Genomic DNA, 16,472 nt, shown 5'->3' with positions numbered 1-16,472 from the left:
CAAAGTGGACAAGCGTAAGGATTTGTGCAACTTTGACAAAGGCCAAATTGCAATGGCTAGACAATCGAGCCAGAGAATCTCCAAAATGCATGTCTGGTGGGATGTTCCCAGCCTTCAGTGGTCAGGACCTACCAAAAGTGGTCAAAGCAAGGAACCGGCATCAGGGTTATGGGCAGCCAAGGCTCAATAATGCACGTGGGAAGCGAAGGCTGGCCCATGTAGTGCAATCCAACAGAAGAGCAACTGTAGTTCAATTTGCTGAAAAAGTTAATGCTGGTTCTGATAGAAACTTGTGAGAACACACAGTGAATTGCAGTCTACCACAGTGTATGTACCCACATGTGTGATTCTATAGTCATGATGAGCCATCCCTGTAATGAGACATTTTTATATGCACATATACTTTTTGTAAGGCTGTGTAGCAGAATACTGGTCAGGATGCCAATGCGGACCTAGACCACAGCCCAAAGCACCTACAAGTGGCAGACGAACATCAGACATTGACCATAGAATGATGAAGGAAAGTAGCCTGGTCTGACGAATTCAAGGATGGTTTAAAAAAACACAACAATCAGTTTGAGATGTTGATTTGGCCTCTGTATACTCCAAATTGCAATCCAATCGAGCATCTCATGAAATGTGGAAAACATGAAACCAGTCAGTCTATTGGCAATAAAACAATAAATGTCCACATCCATTTTTAATTCCAGGTATTAAAGTGTCTAGTTGATAGGTCCACATACTCTCCAGTTTGGAAACTTCTCTCATTGTATCCCAGCCTTGCCAGTTATTCTCTAAACAATTAATTCCCACACAATTTAAACCCCTGGGATCCTTGATGATATTTGTAAAGATACAGTGGAGCGCTATCTGCGCAATTCATGAAGAAGGTTGGGTTGTTATAAATCTTTATTTTCGAAAGTGCTAAAATGGGGACAGATTCATATACATTTCGGTAAGGTGCAGGGCTTTTTTTTCAGAAAATAGGTGCAGGAACTCAACCACGACCCCTCAAACTCCCTCCCCCACACATACACCCTCCAACCGCATATACTAATGGGTGTGGTCAAATTCCAAAATTTCACTAACAGTGGGAGGGTATTAAAGGGTCACTAAATACCAGGTGTGCATTATGTATCGAGTGTAGAGTTGGGGGGGGGGGCAACGTTCAGGGGTGCAATATGTACATGTGCAGATTTCAGGGGTGCGCTGCATACAGAATGCAGAATTCAGGGGTGCGCAACACAAAGGGAACACAGTTCAGCCCTACTGCTGCCTTCCCACAGCTGCTCACCTCTGCATCCCCCATCCTAATCTCATTTTCACCCCTCTTCAGCTCTGACCTTTGCATAGAATCCCCCCTCCAGAGCCCCCATATTCTTCCCCCTCCTTAAAAGCTCCATCATCTTCCACATGTCTTACTGCTTTATAGCTGAAGCACCCTGTCACCTCTAGTACCTCCCTGCACACTGTAGGTGGCTCCGCCTCTCACTTGCAGGGAGATCATTCAGTTGGGGTGTAGTTATTCACACTGCACCCCCGACACCTGCATCTCCCTTGTCCCCATCCTACACTCAGTGGGAGCTGCTCAAGAGATCAGATTTGTGGAAGCTGTTGGGAGACAAGCTGTTACTTGTAAACACAGAAGCCAGTTTTTTGTGTTTACAAGTGAAAATGGTGAACAGAGAGCAGAGGGCCTGAGCCAGAGGTGGTGGAACTGAGTTCCACCAAGTTCCAGCTGAAAAAAAGCCCTGGTAAGGTGTATATGAATCTGTTGCAGAATTGTCTCATGGTATTGTGAATTAATCTGTGGGACTTCTTCATGTTGAGCCATCCCTGTAATGAGACATTTGTATACGCACATATACTTTTTGTAAGTGTAGCACTACCCCCGAAGGAGCTGCTGATTTAGATTTGGGCCTGCCGTTACCTTGCTGTTCACCATGTCTGTCCTAGGGGTCCTTCTTGAAGAGTTACAAATGTCCACACCAACACTTGGTTTCTTTTTCTTCAAGGGTTTTATTAAACAAGTTCCGTTAGAGGGATAGAGGGTTAGGAAAGATTCAGGTACCTTGCTTTGCGGATTGCGGGTATGATCTTGGATTCAGTGGACAAACTGTTCCCACACTGGATTCAGCGACCACCGGATAGGCCTCTCTCACTGACCTAGCAGCCGGTGCGAAGCTCATTCAAAAGTCTCTGCCACAGACTTGGTGAATGCCATTGAGTTGTTACATGGTCCCCTGCCACAGGACCATGCAACCACACATGCACTTTGCAAAGTTCCAAAGAAGTTACACAGCTCATGGGGCCAGGATCTTTCAGCCAAACTGGCCACACTGTGAGATAAATTGGCCAGGATGAGTCCTCTAATTGAATCTAATTATTTTTTTCAGCTTCTTCCTGCAGAGAAGAAAGCACAGGACCATCCCTGGAACAGTAGGCCCCAGAAACTTCTGGGCCTATTCTCAGTAACGGAGCCTCGGGCCAGCAGGCCCTGAGACCAAAAGCTGCTAATACATCCCTGAGGCCAGGAGGGCCATCAGGTCAGGATCGGAAGACCCTGCCAGAACGGTGTCTGCCCTTTAAGTACCCCTCCCCAGAACGCACAGCGGCGGGGACCACGCCACTGAACTGCTTCTAGTCAAGAAGCACCCAAAACACCCAGCCCATTGCAGTTCCAACCTTGACCCCTGATGACAGCGACACCCACAGTCAGGTGGAAGATGCGCAACGCAGCCCAGCTGGAACAGAGACCCATAATTTGGCATAAAATTCTGAGCTAAACTACAGCTCAGCTAACTAAATTTGCAAATAGCTCCTACTCAACAGGAGCAGGGCGCTACATAAGGTTGTTAGCAGTTTTTTTTGTTTGTTTTTTTAGAGCAGTTCAACAAGGTGAATTCTTAAAGTGTAATTGAACTCACAATATAAAAAAAAAAACGTTTATTACATGATACTGTATATAAGTGTTCATACCTGTAAAGCCAATAGCAAATTTTAAAATTTATAATTTTATTTGAATTGCTCTTTTGAAACTTTATTGATTTTGTTTTGTCATGTGACTGGCACAGAACCCATCAAGGCTGGCCAGACACAGACTCACACTGTAGAGTGCATACATTAGCGAGCAATAGAAGCCCCTTCCAAAAATCTTGCCCTGCAGATGCCAAAGAACAGAGAAAGATTATGTGACCACACAACAGCGCTGCGGGAATAAGGTACTAAGTTCACCTAGGCAGCGCTTTTAGGACGCTAGCGGGGCACTTTTAACCCCCGCTAGTGGCCAAAGAAGGAGTTAAAAGTGTCCGTGTAGAAGAGCTTCCGAAGAGCTTTTCAGTGAGCAGGGCAAAGATGCCAGTGTAAGGTCACCTTACATATTTTCTGTAAAGGTGAACTTACACATTCATTTGAATAAATACTGATGCGCTTGTATTAACTCATGTGCAATGTGAATCGTATACAATCAAGCAAAAAACCTGGTGAAGAAACTCTTAATATATGTGAGTAGATCATGAAAAAGTCCTGTCAGTCTGCAGTGATCCTTCCCTAATTGCCAAGCTCTCACTTCAATGTGATCAGGTTACAACAACCTCCAGCAGCGATCAGATGTTTCCAGTTTCATTCAGTCACATGCAAAAGAGGAGGAAAGGAAACATAGCGCAATATTGTACCATATAGATGGTGGATAAAGGCTGCACTTAGTGCACTCACGTATCCTCGCTTATGTTATAGACAGGGTATGTTGCCGCTCAGTTTAAGTGGACTCCTCACACGGGATAGACATCCGATGGTCCGTCACTGTAGGCTCCTCCCCCACGCGTATCGTCAATCTTCACGTAACTTAATCATGGGTATTCCACACATTCATTTTTCGTCTTTCCTTTATGCACAACAAGCTTTTAAAAGCTAAGTGAAAAGCAATTTTGTTACTTTTTTTTAAGATAACTGTACTTTAAACACTGGTTTGTTGAATCAGATAACCTAGTCATCCTCTCTCTCTCTTTGTTTTTTGAAAGAAACGTTTTTTGTAGTACTAGAGCAGTGTTTTTCAACCTTTTTACCTTCAACATTGCATTTCCGGCAACGTCAACAGGATTTTCTATACTTGCTAAAAATATTCTTAGCTTTAACTTTTTCTTTGGACATTGCTGCTTCTATGTTTATCCAATGCAAAAATAAATTATCTTGCAGTTGTTTGACTTACTACCTTTGTTGGGAATCTGTTCCAAGCATCCACTACTCTTTCAGTAAAATAATACTTTCTGAGATCAGGTCTAAACTCTCTTCTGTCACAAACTAAGCAAACTGCATCCTACCCTAAATACAGTTGGGTAGGAAAAGGAGTGGAGACTTAAGCCTCGTACACATCCGACAAACTTTCCCTTGGATTTTTGTCCGAAGTGATTTGTCCGGTCAAACCCATAGCATACACATGCTCGGACTTTTCTGAAAACGTGTTTTTTCTGCTCTTTTCTGCTCTTTATCGCCACCCTTTGGTTAACTTCTGCTATTGTTGGTTGATTTTAACATTGGTTCTGGGCACGCGTGTTTGTACTTCCGACAAAAGTCTGATGGCTTGCTGTACACACGGTCGGACTAGGCACCATTGGACTTTTGTTGTCGTAAAGTTTGTCCGTTTGCAGACCGAACTTTTTGTCCGATTAAACCCGAAAAAGTTGGTCCGATGGAGCGTACACGCGATCGGACAAATGTAAAAACTTGTTGATTTTGAAGTTTGTTGCCCGAAAGTCCGACCGTGTGTACCAGCCCATTAGGATCGGAAATTCCGACAAGGGAATTGTGGATTTTTTTCCAAAGGAATTTTAGCTCAAACTTGTGTTGCATACACACAGTCACACAAAATTCCGACCGTCAAGAACGTGGTGATGTACAACACTGCAACGAGCCGAGAAAAATTCAATTAAAAGCTTTTCTTGTCAGAATTTCCGATTGTGTGTATGCGGCATTAGGGGACAGGGGGTATTCAACAGGGACCCCCTCACAGGTTTTTGATCTCAGCTGTGTCCATCACTGTGTCCATCACCCAGGTAGCTTCTCCAGATACAGGCAGATATAGCAGGAACTAGTAAGAAAACAGAGAAACTGGTGTTACCACCGCAGAGATATGATCAGATGTGTCCAGCTGCAAAGGCCCAGAGGAGCAGAGTTTGTCTAATAGAGCATGTCAGACATAGCTGTGCTCAACTGCAAGGGCTTGAAGGAGCAGGGTGCAGCAAACAAAGCATATCAGGAACAGTTATGCTTGATTGTCACAAAACATAGTCCATTGGGACTTGCATTCAATAAAAAATATTAATATACAGTATATTTTACTGGTTTATCAGGTGTTATTTTCTCTTAAACAAAATTCTGTCTTTTTTTGGCCAATCTCTATTGATTATTTTGCTACTTTGGGCAATCTTAAAAAGGTATTGTACTACCAACCTGAAAAAAAAAAAAAAACACTTTCAAGAGCCAAAAAAAGATTTAAGTTGCTTTGCAGTCTCTAGTACATGATAAACCAGCTATTCTGTATAGAAGAGGTCCCATTCTAAAAGCGGAACAAAACTGTAAAAAACAAATATTGCTTTGTCTCTTCTACAATAAACAAACTTACCTGCCTGTTTACAATCTTCTTTAGAATGTAGGCTGAGCTGCATATGCCCAGTTCAGTGTACAGACCTGGCACACCTCTGTGCAAGAATGAATGAATTACGTGTTTACTGGCAGGAAAAAAAAAAAAACATCACCAGCATGTTTAGGAGGGGAGCTTTTGGGCAAAAAATTAACAAATAAAAAAAAACAGAATGTGCATAAACGCTAGACACATTTAGGCGCATTTGTGTGCTAATGCATTCTTATGGACAGAATAAATGAATACGCAGCTTTTTTAACCAGCTTTTTTTCTTGCCAGAAAAAAAGAAGTTCAGAGGAACTGAGCAAACGCTCAGTGTGCATTAGGCCTAAAATCAGAAGATCCATTTGAACTACAAAGGGGATACCACCCCGCAAGCTGTCATACACTGTTAAAACACACAGCATACTTGAACCAACATGCTGGGAAGACATAGAAAAACTGCCAAAACGTGAAGCCAATAAATGAAGAAAGACAGCAAAAGAAGAAGAAAAAAAGAAGACGAAAATATAACTTGGACACTCAGAGAGCTCCCTCCTAACAGCAAAGCTATAGGAAGTAAGTGGACTTTGAAAGTAAAGTCAGAGGCAGAAGGGAATATCAACAAATACAAAGCCAGACTAGTTGCCCAGAAATTCTGTGAACATTATGATGAAACATTTGCATCGTAAAAAAAAAACACTTCACCATCAGAATGCTTCTTAATGGTGCAGCCGGGAAGGGCATGCAAGTCAAACACCTAAACATTAAAACTGTTTTCCTATATTGAAACATTAAGGAAGATCTCTACATGGAGCAACCACCAGTGTTTGAGCAAGGAGACAACCTTGTGTGTAAACTTCAGAAGAGCATCTACGGTCTTAAACAATCTGCAAGGGTGTGGAATGAGAAAGTGAATAAAGTACTTACCAGAGAGGGATTCTTATGAAGTAAAGCAGTCTCCTGCATCTACTCCAGGAATCAAAGAGACAGATGGATATACATTCTTATCTGTGTTGATGACATTATAACCTGTTTTGAACAAGAGGGGGATTACAATCAGATAGTTCACAAGCTGAGAAAGGAAATGTTGAAATCAAAGAACTTGGGAACATTAGCTACTATCTGGGAATCTAAAAAAAAAGAAGAGAAGAGGACGGAAGTTATCTTCTCAACCTATCTCAGAAATCTTGGAAAAAATTCCATATGCAAGATGCAAAGGACGTGAAAACTCCTATGGAACCAGGCTATCAAAAGAGCAATGAAGAAGAAAACTTGCTACCCAGCAATGACACATACCACAGAGCAATCAGTAAGCTTCTATATGTTGCCACTGTGACAAGACCAGACAGAGCGCCAGCAGTTAGCATACTATGCAGGAAAGTCTCAGCTCCCTGTCAGCAGGACTGGAACAAAGTAAAATGAGTGATGCAGTACCTCAAAGGAACAATTCAGATGAAGTTACGGTTACCAGCAACATCACATTCAAAAGTGGTGGAGTCATCTTCCAGTATGGGGAAGCAACCATAAGTTGGTCTAGTCAAAAGGAAACAACTGTTGCTCTATCTCCAACTGAAGCAGAGTACATTGCAGCCGCACATGCATTTCAATAACCGATATGGATTTGTCAACTTTTTGTGTTTCTAAGTTGTGTATGTTTGTGAGCATAGAGTTGACCCTGTCTGTGCGCTGTTTCTTTTCCCTAGCGCAAAGCTGAATTAGTATACCCCTCATGTATGCCTTATGGGCATTTCAGGGGGGAAATGGCTCCTCTACAGAGTTTGCATTATTTAGAAAGAAGTCGTTAAGGTGTTGGGAAATTTTTGCAGAGGTTTGGAGTTCATGCAATAACCGGACATTGTTTCGCCAGATGGGAGGGGAAGAGGAGACAGCTTGGTCATCAATAGCCATGGTAATAGCCGCGTGGTCAGACCACGTAATATCGTGAATCTTCGTCGATGAGACCTTCTGCAGCAACCATTTATCTACCAAAAATAAGTCAATGCGGGAGTACGAGCAATGCCTGTTGGAAAAAAAAGTGTAGTCCCTAGAGTTTGCATGAATGCATCTCCATACATCAAACAGTTCCCCGTTGTGTATTGTTTTGCCCAGGTGTGTGGAGCTATTAGTTTTCTGTGCGGATGTATCCAACTTTGGGTCAACAATGAGATTGAAGTCTCCGCACACCACAAGACTTCCATATCGTTGAGTTTTAACTTTCCGGAGCAGTCTACTGAGAAAGCAAATCTGATGTGAGTTAGGTGCGTATAGAGACACCAACGTGTATGGGTGCGAGTTAATATCGCCTTTCAGAATGATATACCTGCCGTTGGGGTTAAGGTTGGCTTCTTTTAGTTGGAAGGATAGGGTGTTCCTTAGTGCAATCAGCACTCCTCTTTTTTATGGCCGGGCGTGCATGCCAAGAATACATGCGGGTAGTCTCTGTGAGAGCACTTGGGAGCCTTGGATTCCTGAAAGTGAGTTTCCTGGACACACAGGATATCTGCTTTGTGTTTCCCAGCCTCAGCCCACATGGAGAGTCTCTTAGAAGGGTGATTCAGACCCCTTGCATTAATACATAAGCAGGTGATTGGCATAAGGAGGGTGGTGAGTAGTCTGCTGAGTTGTGTGGTGGATGTACTCACTGTGACCAAAGTCGATATCCTGGGAGAGAGTGTCAGTCCCGACTGCTCCTGTGTTGGAACAAAGGTTCATTGCTGGTCTTCTTGCTTCAAACCAAGAATAAACAAAATTAAAGTGGCATAGAAAAAACAAAGTTAAAGGTGCATAAACGAAGAGCACAAGAAAGAGATCTATGAACTGATCCATGTGCAGACGTAGCTGCTACGTAAATCCTGGAGGGAGAAAACAGGGATTGAAAATTGTAACCCCTGTGTCCGGAGAGAACTGTATGATGCGGTTGGTGTTATACTTACACGTTTCCACCGGCTTTAGCCTTGGAGGAGCGTTTGCGTGAGACTACTTGCCAGCCTTCTTGCAGTGGGTTGGGTGTTGGAACAGGGTGGCTGGTGATGAATGGTCAGGTAGGATGCCCCATTGACGCAGTGCTGCTATGTCTTCATCCAGTGTTGAAATTAGAACTGATACGCCATTGTGAGTGACCGACAGCTTGGCAGGATACCTCCATTTGTGGATAATGCTGTGATTCCTCAAGGCCTTAGTAATGGTCGCTAGGTTGCGACGTTGTTGGAGGGTGTGCCTGAATAGGTCTGGGAGTAGCTGCAGGTTGGAATATTGTGGGTGCTTGCTGTCTGCCCTGCGGGAGGCTACCATGAGTTGCTCTTTAACGTGGTAAAAGTGTACCCTGAGTAGCACATCCCTGGGGGTGGTAAATGGTAGGAACGAAGGTTTGGGAATGCGATGAATGCGATCCACAATGAGATCCTGTGGTGATAGGGATGGCAGCAAGGTGGAGAAAAATGCCTGTGTGTAGGACAGCAGCTGTGTGGCAGGTATTGTTTCAGGGATCCCCCTTACTTTAATGTTGTTCCTCCTGGAACGGTCTTCTAAATCTTCCACCTTGTTTTTTAGCCAGGCTATTTCCTTACCATGGTTGCTATGGGCATCCACCATTGAGTTGAATGATGAGGTAATGCCACCCAAACAGTGCTCTACCTGGTCTACCCTGTTGCCTAAGGCCTGCACCTCCTTCTGGCAGTGGTTGATGCCCGCAGTCATGTCCGCATACAGTGAGGCCTTAAGAGACAGTAACATGTCTTTTAAAACTGTGTCTGACACCGGTCTGTCAGACGTTGGGAATGCTGTAATGGGGTCTGTTATATTGCGTTGTGAGGCCTGCTTACCTCCATTTCCGGATCCCCCGGCGACTTGTCAGGTGAGGTGGATCTTTGTCTTTGTTTGGCCGGACTCCTGGTGGAGGGACTAGAGGCTCCAGAGGATGATCCGCTGTGTGGGAGGGATGATTGCAGGGTTTTCGGCGGCCCGACGTGACCGTCAGATGTTGTCGCTACTAGTGGCTCTGTCAGAACCCCCGGAGCACTGGCGCCATTTTGAGGAGTCCCACGCGCCATGAAGAAGTCCTTCAGTTTTTTAGGAGATTGCATGTTCTTCCGCTGGCCGGTCATCGCCTCGAGTGCAGCGGGTCCCAAGGAGGCAGTCGATGGGTCAGTAGGCAGCAAAGTCGCCGGTGGACGTGGATGTTGCTGGCTTCTGTCTGGTGGCCGAGCGGAGCTCTTAAATCAAGCATCCATGTCGGAGCTCGGTCGCCACGCCCCAATTGGATTTGTCAACGTTTTGTGGACATTGGGATAGACATGTCAAAACCAATTCCCATTTTTGAAGACAACCGGGGATGTATAAAGCTTACACAATCAGAAAGGGTCAATCTTAGGACCAAACAGATCGACGTCAAGTATTACCTACTGAGGGACAATCATGAGCAAGGTGTTATTGACATTCAATACTGCCCATCAGAGGAGATTACTGCTGATGCACTCACCAAACCTGTGTTAAAGGAACGTCATAGTTATTTCCAGAAAGAAGAAAGTGAATAAAAATTGACAAAGCACATGCTGTTGAGAAGGGGTGTTGGAAGAACAACAACATGTAAGGTATAGTTGTTAATAAACTGACAATACTGTATGCATTATAACTATCTATGCAGCAGGTGGCAGCAGGTGGCTGGAATCCTGTCCGTCGGACATGTTCGGTCGTCTGTACAGACTCACCATACATGTCCGAGCGGCCGCCATCCCTCGCATGCGTCGAATCACTTCAACGCATGCGTGGAAGCATTGACCTTCCAGCGTCGCGCACGTCGCCGCGTCATCGTCGCGGCGACGGCGCGGACACGTCACCGCGCTGTCTGTCCGCGCGGATTTCTGTCTGATGGTGTGTACAACCATCAGACAGAAATCTCCGAGGGGACATGTCTGCTGAAAACGGTCCGGCGTACGAGGCCTAAGTGTGCACTTGTTTGTGTTTAGCTTCCGGTTCATGTTTCATGTGGGTGCTGCTGTAAGACATGTCATGTATTTCTCCATGAAAGTAAAGCTAATTGCTGAAACAAGAAGCTTCCAGTTCATAATTATTCAATAACCTGCTAATAAAGGCTGGTATAACCATGGCTGAAATGTCTGAAATAGATCACCAGACTGGAAGGCAGGAGTGCATTTTAAATCATCTCTAGTTTTTATCTGTGGACCCACACACCTGGTCACGTTCTGGGTAAGACTATGTGCAGTTTCCGTAACCGCATCAGTATATTATATTCTTCCATTTATGTGAATGTTATAATTGTCTCCTTTTTTCCTTTTTATAGAACTAAAGTTGGTAGTTGCTCTATAATTTACACTAAGCTCCTGAAGAAGCGGAAGCTTATCCACGAAACATATCAAGCGCTAGACATACAGATGTTATATGACAACTTAAAGTGTTTGTTAACCCAAAATAAAAAGATCCTGTTCCCTTGAAGCCGATTAAACAGCACAGTGCTTGTGCTGTGTAATCTGCCCCCAGCTAAACTGTAAAAAACCTGGCTTATCCTGCCATTTCCTCTATTCCCCTCTCTGTGCTGACCACGATAATCAGTGTACGTCCCTCCGTCATTCGCAGCCCTGCACTAAGCTCTCCTCTCTCCCCCTCCTCCCTGCCTGTCAGCTCTGAGTTCTGTGTCTCTGTCTCCACCCCCCCCATCCTTGCCACTATTAGCACAATTAATAAAAACTTACAATGGTCACTACCAGCCCCTCCATTATAGGCCGGCATACCACACTGTGTAAGTTTTTTTTATAAAAACGAGGATTGTAAATACATTTTTAGAGCTATCTTCAGGCCGGTCACGTGACTTGCGGCCGCTTTACATCTCCAAGACAGAGCTTCTGTGGGAGGGGCTGAGTGGCCACGTGACTTCCCCCGCTGACAGAGGGAGATCTCGGCCCCTCCTGCAGAAGCCAGGTATTGGATTATACAGCGACCGCAAGTCATGTGACCGGCCTGAAGATTGCCCTAAAAGAGTATTTACAATCCTTTTTTTTAGATAGAGGGGCTGCCAGTAAGTTATCCTTTTGAGTTAACAAACACGTTAAAAGTGCCAGCCCTTTAGTGTCATTGCATCAGTGTTTTTATAGAGTTAATGAGTGTCTCACAATGACAAATATTATCTTGCTTCTTTTCTTTAAACCATATTTTTTATACTTATGTTATGTATGTAAAGCCTCTGTATGGTACATGAAAGTCTATTATAGCCTCAACCCAATACCCCCCTCCTCGGGCCAGATCCATGTACCTCGGCGCATCTCTAAGCCCGGCGTAGCGTATCTCAGATACACCAACGCCGCCGTAACTTACAGCGTATTTTCCGTATCCACAAAGAATTTGCGCCGTAAGTTACGGCGGCGTACTGTAACTGTGTCAGCATAAGGGCGCGCAATTCAAATGGATAAGATGTGGGCGTGTTTTATGTTAATGCAACTTGACCCCACGTAAATGACATTTTTTTTGAACGGCGCATGCGCCGTCCGTGGGGGTATCCCAGTGCGCATGTTTGAAATCACGTCGCAAATAGTCAATGCTTTCGACGTGAACGTAATTTACGCAAAGCCCTATTCGCAAACGTTTTTCGCAAACGATGTACACAACGGAAAATTCTACGCTGGCCCGACATCCATACTTAACATTGCGTACGCCTCATAGAGCAGGGGTAACGTTACGCCAAAAAAAGCCTTACGTAAACGACGTGAAAAAATGCGCCGGGCAGACGTATGTTTGTGGATTGGCGTATGTAGCTCATTTGCATACTGAACTCGGAAATCAACGGAAGCGCCACCTAGCGGCCAGCATAAATATGCAAACAAAGATACGCCGGAGCATCCTAGAAGTTACGCGGCGTATCAATATATACTCCAATGTAACTGCTTCGTGGATCTGGGCCCTCATCTTTAGTTTTTAGTTAAGGTGAACCTTTTCTTGCTACCAGTGCCACTAATCTCTGCAGTAGTAAATATGCCTGACAAAGTCATTATCCTCTACTGTCTGCTGTAGTTCCTCCTGTTGATCCCTACATTACTACCTGACCACTAAGTGCAGAGGGGTAACAGGAAATTGACACACCGGGAAGTTTTGGATTCTTTATCTTCATCTGGCCATTACTCTTGGATTCCATGGGGAGCCCTGGTGGGTGCTATCCTCCTTTACCATTTGTTGGTCTGAAGGTGATGTAGCCATGGTGGTGACCTTAGCACCAAGGGTCCATAGTGCATTGTGTCTTGGCAGTTTACCAGGTAGTCACACGGAGTAAGCCTCCCTGACTGAAAGCACCTCAAACAGTAAGGCCCAGCACACCCCACAACAGACCCAGAATGTGAGAGCCAATATCAGGGCTCCACACTCATACAGAGACCAAGGTTTCTGTGATTCCAGTGTTGCACACCACCAGACCCCTTCTGGGCATGACACAAAGTCCAGTGTCCAGAGAAACATCACAGATATCAGTTGGTATAAAGCGGCACTGTGTGACTTAAGCTAAAGGCTGTTTTAAAGCGGGGGTTCACCCCAAAAAAAATTTAACATGACATTCAGCCGCGTTGTCAGAATGACAATCCGCTGTTTTTTTTTTATCTCAGTGCCGTACATACCGTATTTTCACCGCCGCTTCCCGGTATGTTTTTTGCGGGACTGGGCGTTCCTAATTGATTGACATCCTTCCGACCGGCGCATATAGCGCGTCACGAGTTCCCGAAAGAAGCCGGACTGCGAGTCGGCTCTATATGGCGCCTGCGCACCGTTGTTCGGCTTCTTTCGGCAACTCGTGACGCGCTGTATGCGCTGGTCGGAAGGATGTCAATCAATTAGGAACGCCCAGTCCCGCAGAATACATACCCGGAAGTGGCAGTGAAAATACGCTATGTACGGCACTGAGATAAAAAAAAAACAGCCGATTGTCATTCTGACAACTTGGCTGAATGTCATGTTAAAAAATATTTTTTTGGGTGAACCCCCGCTTTAATGTTTTCTCCTGCAAGTAGTTGATCTTGCCTAGGACGCAAAATAGTCTAGCACCGGCCCTGCTAACGAGTGAATCCACTGAATGCAGTGGGGGACAAGGAACCTGAAATTTTGGATTCCTAATCTTCAAACAGCAGTTTCTCTTTACTAGTGCACAGATCACTAGCGTAGGCAGAAGGACAGGTGAGAATTAACATGGTTTTCCTGTAGGGGACAATTTAATGTAGAGTTAAAGGGGTTGTAAAGGTTTGTTTTTTATTTTCTAAATAGGTTCCTTTAAGCTAGTGCATTGTTGGTTCACTTACCTTTTCCTTCAATTTCCCTTCTAAAAAAAATGTCTTTGTTTTCTAAATGTTTTTTTTCTTTGTTTTATTTGTCTGAATTTCTCACTTCCTGTTCCTCCTCAGTAAGCTGTTCTGGCTGACTAACCACCGCTTGGATGATGGTGGAAAGCTTACTGAGGAGAAACAGGAAGTGAGAAATTCAGACAAAGAAAAAAAACATTTAGAAGGGAAATTGAAGGAAAAGGTAAGTGAACCAACAATGCACTAGCTTAAAGGAACCTATTTAGAAAATAAAAAACAAACCTTGACAACCCCTTTAACCAAGTTGACTGCCTGTTATGCAGGTTGATTAGATTTGTACCTCAAGGAGAGGCTTGTGGTGCCAGCTGATATATAAGACCATGAAGTGCGCCCCCTTATACCTTTAGGTCCTGGCTGCAGTTATGATCTATGCACCCTGTTCTTCCTCTGGTTATTTCCTCTATGGTGACAACAGCATCAAATTACTTTAGTACATTTTTTAAATACTATCCCATAGTAACTTATCCCGACAATGGAATTTCATATCTTTGCAGTAGGCCTAGCCCAATAATTCCACACATACTGGTAATCAGAATTCTGCTAAATAAAACCCATCGTCTATGAACTGTCACCACTGTTAATAGAGTCACTTGACCCTGCAAATCAAACATGCCGTTACAAGTGTTGTTTGCAATCCTGCCATTCTTGTCTAGAACAGCGAAAGCGCTAAAACTACATTGGTCTTCCTGAGGTTAATATAGAACTCCAGGCTTAACTCATCCAAGTGCAACCCTGAAATAGTCTGCAAAATCCATCAGTGCTTATGTCTGGTGAAACATCTGAAAATAATAACCGAACGCAGGAAAGTCAATACATTATTTGTCCACGTGGAATTTATGCCTCACTCCTTTTTGTCTGAATCGCAGACGATTGTTTCTTTACTGATTTTTTGCTCTTCTTTTTCTTTTTTAATCTTTTTTTTTTTTTTTTCTTTTTAACATGTGCTGCCACTTAACAGACGGAGAAGCAAGAACGCCGCATGACATGCTGTAAGCATAGAGGAATCCACCCAAGCCAACACAGCCTGATCCTTTACAATAAGGTACCAGTGCTGCAACCGTATAGCAGAGTGCCCTTTAATGCAGACTCCTCCCATTCTGACTGTGTTTTCTCTGCAAAAAGCAAAGAAGGAAAGCTGTCCTGGATTATATTTGAGAGGTCAGCTTGGATCTGATATCCAGTGGGTAAAGGACAATTTAGTGAATCCGTCCATGGGCGGTTACACATAGCAGGTAAGTTCATGCAGCCAGCATCTGTTTAGTCTATGCAGTACAGTACAGGCTTTGTGTAGGAATAGAGCTGACACTGCATTTTATAGGGATGCAGAGAAAGACATAATGAAATCATCCATCGCTTCTCTTCTACATTGAGTTAGCTGCAGATTTTCCCCTTGCATATACAGAATCACCATGTAAATCTTGGCGCATCCAAGCCTTACAGAAAACACATAACACACATCTCTGGAGGTGGGGGCAGCATCTGATTATTGATGAGATTACACATTTTAGAAGCTAGCTGGAGAGATTACTTACAGTGACAGTGGCAGCTGCAGCAGTTACCCATCGATCAATGAGATTGCATGGGGTCATCAGTGTATCGCTTCAATAAAGTTCTCTAAAAGGAGACGCTGCTAATTCATGCTCCGCGATTCCACATAACTGGATGCATACTAGTTTCAAATTTCCTGGCACTCTCCTGTCCAGCGCTGCACACAGTGATGTAAATGGCAGCATTATGGGAGCGAGGAGGGGAGCTGCAGACTCATTCTGTCCAACCTTAAAGCAGGAGGAAAAAAATCCTTGCAAACGGGCTGGAGCTTTTAATGTATAACGCAGATTTGGAAATACTGCTTGCTGCTAATGTAGAAGCTATTGTTTGTACAAAGGGAGCTGGTACAAAAAAAGGTTTAACATTACCTTGCGCGTTAAGGACGATTTCATCTTTTATGAACATTTGTAAAATAAAGCAAGATTAGAAAAGTTGTTTTATTAGCAGTTTATATGCTTGGCCTATTTCGTAGTGAAAGACTCTTTTTTTTTTTAATGCAGTGGTAAATTGTATTTCTGCCTTTGTCCTAGTTCCTGTTGTTGGAAATACACACCGAGAAAGCTTTCTAGGGTTTTGTAAAGTGTTTGGTCGAATGTTTGTATATCATGAATATTATTTGGTATACATTGAAGCATATCAACATTGTCATTTGATGTTCTAATCACTGTTGTATCATTAAACACATGAGGGAAGCCATACACAAAAAGGATCAGGCAGGCCCAAGCCATTCTAAATTTTCAGCCATAGAAAACATGACTGCTGAGGCGCAATGATCCCAGGTACCCCTTACTACAAACTTTTGTACATAAACCTTCCCCCTTGCCCTTCATCCCAATAAATAAACACTCTTACAACCATTAAGTTGGAAAGGGCAAGGCCACAGCTTTATTAAAGCAAACATAACAATTTCAACAATTTATAACCAGTGCCAGTCACAGTTGTACTGTGAGCACAAT

At 43.8% G+C, this 16,472-nt stretch overlaps 2 protein-coding genes across 5 annotated transcripts in view; one reads left to right on the top strand and one right to left on the bottom strand.

The window, feature by feature from the left end:
* PSD3 (pleckstrin and Sec7 domain containing 3) overlaps nucleotides 1-16,472 on the bottom strand; it is a 703,925-nt gene that overhangs the window by 466,728 nt on the left and 220,725 nt on the right. The gene's annotated exons all lie outside the window — the stretch shown is intronic.
* LOC120914621 overlaps nucleotides 14,801-16,472 on the top strand; it is a 51,791-nt gene continuing 50,119 nt past the window's right edge. The window contains exon 1 of one of the 2 annotated variants that reach the window (XM_040325315.1): nucleotides 14,801-15,200. The gene's annotated coding sequence lies outside the window, so the exon portion shown is untranslated. The remainder of the gene's footprint in view (nucleotides 15,201-16,472) is intronic. The other variant, XM_040325308.1, reaches the window with a different exon arrangement.

The sequence above is a fragment of the Rana temporaria genome, chromosome 1 (genome assembly GCF_905171775.1).
Source record: "Rana temporaria chromosome 1, aRanTem1.1, whole genome shotgun sequence".
Lineage (NCBI taxonomy): Eukaryota > Metazoa > Chordata > Amphibia > Anura > Ranidae > Rana > Rana temporaria.
This window is presented reverse-complemented; position numbering and strand designations above follow the sequence as displayed.